We start from the raw sequence: 7765 nt of genomic DNA on the forward strand, positions 1-7765 counted from the left end.
AGACGTTTGTGTGACTGAGCCGAGGAGAAACGTGATCCTTATCTGTTAACACCACAACGAAACTAAGTCAAAAACTTGAAAATAATGATACAAAGAGAAGGCAAATTGTTAAAAAACGGAGATCCTAAATCTATTGTTAGGAAACCTAAATCTAAGATGTCCCACCTGGCTCTCCTAGTTAGGTCGGGCAATGAAGACCGTCATGTCGCACGCCCAAGATGATCAGATAGTCATCTTTCATCCTTTTGTTGGACTTAGGAAGGCAGGAGACGAGCCTAATGACGTCGGATCAGGATTTAAGATAGTATCCCGCTCCCTTCTGGCTATGACACTCACACATATGTACCACATCAAGCTAGGTGAGTCCTAATCCTAGATGAAGGTTCAAAGCATCAACTGCTCTTAGGATCCTAAAGACATTGGATGCGCACTGATCAAGAGAAAGCCTGTGGTTACGAAGATAGTTTTGGGTAATAGAACCCATAGGGAGAGTCATTCCTCCTTCTATGAATGCTATCATAGGGATTAAGACTTCCCCCTCTCTTCGGTCGGTTAATATCCTTTCTGGCGGACAATACCTCAAGTTTACCCCCTGTGGTATGCCGTATGTCTCCTTAAATTCCTCTATTAAGGCAGGACTATCGACAAGATACTGAAATCTACCCATTTTTGGTTAACTAAAAGAAGACGCAGAATAATAACTGGGAAACGAGAGGTTGAAGGCCGAGGAAGCTGGCCGAAGAGAAGATGAAAGGCTTGAATAAAGGAGAACTTACACAAACTAAATCGGAGAATGATCTTTGAACTCGTAGAGAGATTCTTGCGGATTCTGGGAAGATCTAGGAATGATGATTGGAAGAGTTTGGTGGATTTGAATGCTTGAGTTCGCTGGGTAATCTAAGAGTTTGCAAAGTAAAAAAGAAATAACCTCTTCTGAGGCCTTATATAGGGATAAATGAAAGGGGAAGAGTCATCCCACCCAAATTACGAGGAATAACATCATCCGTTGGATCGATGGTCCATCGTTGGATACAAGACAGAACGCCACCTTGAGTAATTAATAGAGCTAATACTGAAACGACAGCAGCAATGATGAAGCGCGTAAACCTATGCTCATACACGTGTGAATTCAAATACTTGTGTTTTTATTTCGTAACAAATCAAAATCTTAATTTTTTCTCCTCGGACGCGAGAGAAAAATTAAAAATTTTGAGGGGCTATTGTGGGGGTGAAAGCCCAGCATTGTGTATTGGGCCTGGGGCCTCTTTTTTGGGTTAAGATATGTTTGAAGAGAAGAAAATAATTAAGAAGGATTCTAAATGGGAGAAATATACCTGGAAATGATCGAGGAGGGCAGGCCGAAGAGATCATTAGCAGGCCGAGGAGTGTATTCTCTTCAGATATAAACAGTATCGATCAAGCAAGTACCTGGGAGGTTCAAGTGATCTTCTTGGCAATTCCAATGATAAGGATAAGCTCTGAGCATGTCTAAAGATGATAAGAACGGAGAAATATCTAAAGGAAAAAGCTGCTACCACCGTGTTTAATGCACTGCAGCAACTTTTCTGACAGCATTTATGTAGAGAAGACTCCTGAATAGTACAACTCCAACTACCAACACCCCTAGAGAGTTAAAGAAGATACCTGATGTGACATGTACTCAAGTGATTGCTTGGATGAAAAACAAGTGTACGATGAAGATGGTTTAGAAGAGGGCTATATAAATGAGAAAGGTCTCTGAAGAAAGATGGGAGAAAGATTTAACTGTAGCTCTAAGAACTGTATTCACTATTCAATCAATAATATATCTCTTCGGACATCAATATGTTTAGCAGTTAAGTGTGTTTTTATGTTGGTCCATCCCTTAATATCATAGTTAACAGTTGCTGAATTCACAGCTAACCCAGCTCTTTCACTCACTCTCTACAAATTCATTGTTTTGGGCTTGGGCTACAAATCCTGACCCTACAACTATATATTTTAAAAATCTAACCAATGGGGTTGTATGTTTTTTATGTTCTTAACACACATGTAAAATTTAGTATCAATCAGATTAATTTATTATTCGATTTATAAACTTATTTTTTTATGTATAATTTTATATTACAAAAACTTGAAATTTAAACATTTGATTGATGATATAACTATTGATCATTGATTTTCTGAAAATTTTGCAAACATGAAAAATATAAGACGAAAATATAATTCATGATGGATTTGTCAAAATTCACATCCAATAGATATTAAATGGAATTGTAGTTTTAGGCTAAAACCGAGTTTGTTGCCAAACTTTTTCTATTTCAAAAGTTTATGTGATAATATTAGAGACACCAAAAAGTGAAATGATTTCATCACAGTTTAAATAATCATCCATCACATGACATTTTTAATAGTCAAATTAAGTTATACAAAATTACAAATCATTTAATATATCATGCGAGTAAAATATATGTGGATGATCATCTATTTATCAAGTAATAGGTTGGAAGAAATTTTGTTTATATAGTTTGGTATAATTTGGAGGAAGAAGAGTCAAAATTTATCATCTTAATATATAAATCTTTAAATATATATATATATATATATATAATTTTACCTAAAATTACCCATGCAACAACAATAATAAAGTCATAATCTCAAAATTTTGGATAAACTATGAATCTTTAATCCATTAACCATCATGATGAAAATGATAATTTCATTCCATTAAAATAATGGACCTTTATGTGTTACATATTTTCTAGTCCAAATTTGAAACACACAAATTCCTCATCACCATCATCTAATATCTTTCTTTAATTTAAAATTTTCACAAACTTTATCTCTCGACCTTTTTGTATTGTGATGGGTCAAATTATGTGAATTTTATCAAATTTCTGTGTTTGTAAATGTTCTTAGAATAATATTAATTTTGTGAGATCTGACAAAAGCGTTACTCCATGTTGTGATCGAAGTATGAGTTCAAAAAAAAAAGAGCATTCTACCAAAAAAAAGGTAACTGCATATTCCAAAAATCATTAATAAGATAAGGAAAAAAAAAAAAAAGAAAAGAGAAAGAAAGCTTTTTTTTTTGGGAGAACGAAGAAAGAAAGCCTTTTAGAAGATGAAGAAAAGTGCAATTTTAATGGGTTGGCAACTTTAGGACCATAATATTTGCTCGCAACATTTCAATTATTTTGTATGTTATAATATAATTGATTATTTGTCTGCTTTACTTCAACCTCTCATTTTTTTTACAATTATTTTATATGGTATAATATGACCGATTTTTTATCAGTTTCATAGAAATTAATAAAATTTATTTTTTCTCCACCGGCTCATTCCGTATCACATCCTAATCATGACAAAATTGTAACTTAAGAGATTATGGTGTTTAGTTTCATAAAATAAAATAAAATAAAAAATAAGAAAGAAAAAGATTGTGGTATTTAGATTCTGAAGTCAAGTCGGCCTAGAATTGGGTAGGGCAGGTTGGATAGAGCTGGAACACAAGACACGAGGCCAGTTCAGAAGAGTCAGTTACCAAATCCCATCCCAATCCTCTCACCACAGCAGGGTTGGACCAAGACACATGTCCTACCTCTCTCTATCACTACCATATTCGATAACTTAAAGGGGATTTTGGGTTTAGATGAATTACAACAAACAATCCGAAGAGGGACTCACTCATCAAATCAAAACCGCAATTCATGTCATGTGCCCAGGTTGACACTGTTGCCAGACCACCCACATGTCTACTGTCATTTAAATCATGCCGACCCCACCTCCATCCCCTTCAACTCTTTCCATCTACATCATTGGCAACTAGCGAGCAACCACCCCCCACGCTCTTATTTATAACTTCTTGGCCTCCATATCAAAATCTTATTTGTAACAATGTCTTCTTCTTTTTTTTCTTCTTTTTTTTCTTCTTTTTGACGAGTTTAATTCCTTAAATTCATTTTTTGACTCCTGTTTAATAAGTAAAAAAACAAAAAAAAAGTTAATTTATTTGTTTAAAGTTACTTTCTACCTGTACATTTAAGTATATAAGCTAATAGAAAATACAAGATGTCATAATCACCTTAAAGTATATTATCTATATATATAAAACCGAAGCCTTTAAAACTCTCACAATTTTTCACATCATCACTATTTTCTTTTTCTTTTTATTTTAGATTTTATATCTTATATAGAATCCACCAGAAAAATAATAGACAAAAGTTTGAATTTTTATTAATATCAATAATATTGAAAAACGTATATAAATTTGGAGGCCTATTTAAGGGCTCCATAAAACTTGATGGACAAGAAAATATATTCTAAAATAAGCCCTAATTAATACCTAACCATAATAGGAACCAAATTGGACCTAAAAAACATTAAAAGAACCAAAAAATAAGGAAATAAATCACCTAGACCTAAAATAACGTTTTTTGCATAAAAATACCAAAATTAAATAATTATAAAAATTAAATTGTAAATTCTATCCTACATCAACTTATCACAAAAATCATCATCTATATTTATTATTATTATTATTATTATTATTATTATTATTATTATTATTATTATATATATATGTAAGGTTAGGATTCGTGGCCCAAGCCCAAAAACAATAAATTTGTAGAGTGTGGATGATAAAGTTAGGTTGACTGTGGAGCTCACAATGGTTGATCACAACGTCCCAGTATGAACCAACATAAAAAATACACGTAAAGATCAAGTAAGTTCAAGTCCGAAGAGACTTATGATAAATTGAATACAGGTTACAATTCTCAGGGTTAAACTATCTTTTCTCTTTTCTCTTTTTCACCCCTCCCCCCCCCCCCTCCTTCTATTAGGGGCCCTTCTTCTTTATATAGCATCCTCACCCATCATCCCCATCGTCCACTTGTTATTCATCTAGCTCCCTGCTTGAGTGCATGTCATATCATGTATCTCCCTCAGCTTTTTGTGAGTGGCGGTAGCTGAAGTTATACTATTTAGGGGTCTTCTCCACATAAATGCGGTCAGAAAAGTTGTTGCAGTGCATTTAATACGGTGGTGGCAGCTTTCCTTTTAGATATTTCTCCATTCTTCTTATTTCCAGGTGTGTCCAAAGCTTATCTAGACTGCTGAAGTCACTAGTAAACTCATTCGAACCCCCCGATATTTATATGACCCAGAATCTTTACATCCGAGGATAATGATCTCTTCGGAACACTGATACTCTCTTCGGACGGATCTTCTTCGCCCCCATGTATCATTCTTTCACGCGAAGTATCCCTCGACGATTTTAGCCTCTTCGGACATACAATAACCTTCACATTGGGTTTTAGGCCCACTACGTATGGTTGGGCTTTTCCCCCATAATATATATATATATATATATATAAAACTGAAACTTTTAAAACTCTCACAATTTTTCACATCACCATTATTTTCTTTTTCTTTTTATTTTAGATTCTTTTTATTCTAGGTTTTATATCTTCTTATATTTATTAGTGTTACAATAGTTTAGTTTAAGTAAAACTCTATTAGATATATTTTGTTGGCCTCTCCAAAACTTATCACATCAATATTATTATCTATATATAATATAAAATTGAAGATTAAAAATTAATTATAATTTTTAAAGATACCTCACGTTAGAATTAAAAAAAAAAAAATGACCCACTTTAGGTTTCAAAAAAAAAATTCACATAACACGTTAGAATTTTTTTTTAAAGGACTCACCAAAAAAAAAAAAAAAACTTTAGGATTAAGAAAAAAGAGAGAAACTCCTGGTAGGACTCTCTCTTCTCTCCTTAAAACCCTAGCAATTACCATCTCAAAACCCTAAACTCAACTTCACTTTAAGATTAAAAAAATAAGAAGGAGAGAGAGTCATGTAAAAAAAAAAAAAAACTATAGGTTTTGTATTTTTTATTTGCTTTCATATGTGCCTGAAATTTTCATTCTATCTTATTGTTTTATTATGTTTAGAATTGATTTTCTTCTAAGTATTTGGGTTAATCTCTATATTTTGATATTGTTTTTATGAGTTTGGTTTTTGGGTTGAAATTCTAATAATTATTTTATATTGTATATGGCAGATAAGCATCTCTATTTTTTGAAGAAAAATCAAAACTGCAACCTTGTCTTCCAGCCCAAGGTGTGATAAATTTTTATATGTTTTTGCTTTATTGAGAATTTTTATTTTGGTTCATGTGATTTTTTGTTTTCTTAATTAAAGTTTTGATTTTTGGTTGATTAATTATTTGTTTGGATTAATTTTAATTTATTATTTGTTTGGATTCAACGTAAAAGATAATGGAATTATGTGTTATAAATTTGATAATGTTCCATGTTTTGAATTATTTATATTGTTATTATTACGACTAAATAAGATTTGTTTTTATCTTTGTAGTTTATATCAGTTTTGAGTGTATGTATATATATAACTTTTGGGAATTTTGGTTTATTAATTTAAGAATTGTAAATTACTTTGTAGGTTTCAGTAACTATGCACCTGCAATAAGACATTGACAATATAAGCACATATATATGGTATTAACATTTTATAAAAATCTTTCTTACAACTCAATAACATTCTATGTTAGACAACACTTCTAAACTATAGAAAAGCATAGAAGTTAAATATTTATTCCCATCGTATTTTATTTAATTATGACAGATCTTTTTTTTTTAAACACTAACTAGCAAAATGTCTATAATATGTGTGGGGGAAAAAGGGGGCCAGGCCCAAGTTAATGGGCCGAATACCCACGAGAGGACTGTTTCACATCCGAAAAGAGAGATGCGGAAAAGACAAGGCCCAGCTAGGAGTGGAATCCTCTTGATGAAGGATCATCGCTGTCCGAGGAGGATATCTCCAGTCCGAGGAGGACATCTCCTGTCCGAGGAAGATGTTTTGCTCTGATATGATATCGGAGACTAATTGAGTAGGGAAAAGCCCGAATGACTGTCCAAGGACTCCACCTGATCAAGATAAGCTCAAAGCATATTCAGGAACGATAAGGATGGGGAAATATCTGAGGGAAAGGCTGCTGCCACCGTATTCAATGCATTGCAACAGCTTTTCTGGCCGCATTTATGTGGAGAAGACCTCTGAACAGTGCATCCTAACCTACCGCCACTCACACAGAGATGAAAAGAAGCTGCCTGACGTGACAGGTACTTGAGCAAGTTCATGGATGGGGAGCACGTGGACGATGGAGATGAGGGTAGGAGTGACTATATAATAGAGGGGAGCACCTGTCAATTGGACCCCGGAAGAAGGAGGAGAGAAAAGAGAGATAAGAAAAACAAGAGAGTGATTAAACTATCAATGTATACAAACTGATCAATGCACTGTTGAAATGGTTATGATCCATTGTTATTAATCCCTTACTAATTCTAGTTCTTTGACCCATACTCTACAAATTAATTGTCTTTGGGTTTACGTAAAGAATTTGAACCCCACAATATGCATATTATTAAACTAATTTTATATTTCTAAATTTTTTAGATTTTATTATATCAATCTTTTTTTCTTTTAAATTCTTGGTGGGCAAATCAGTCTCTCACTAATTCTTTTACCTTAATGTGATGTTGGTTAATTGTCCTTTTATTTAACTATCCCGTGCATCGCACGGGTTAGCGACTAGTTTCTCTAAAAATCATGCAATTTCTCAAATACACTTAAAGTATATTTTATTTTATCTTCCTTTCTAAATTATACTTGTTTATGTATTTGGATTGTATTTTTGTTGAAAATCAGTTTATTTATTTAATAAAATTAACAAAAATATACTAAAAATAA

The 7765-nt window shown here is 32.9% G+C and overlaps 1 pseudogene; it reads left to right on the plus strand.

Moving 5' to 3' along the window:
* The first annotated feature begins 202 nt into the window (after positions 1-202).
* The window catches only part of LOC111998030 (protein BPS1, chloroplastic-like), a 13716-nt pseudogene continuing 6153 nt past the window's right edge, over positions 203-7765 (plus strand).

The sequence above is a fragment of the Quercus suber genome, unplaced genomic scaffold, assembly GCF_002906115.3.
Source record: "Quercus suber isolate HL8 unplaced genomic scaffold, Cork oak 2.0 scaffold_6, whole genome shotgun sequence".
Taxonomy (NCBI): domain Eukaryota; kingdom Viridiplantae; phylum Streptophyta; class Magnoliopsida; order Fagales; family Fagaceae; genus Quercus; species Quercus suber.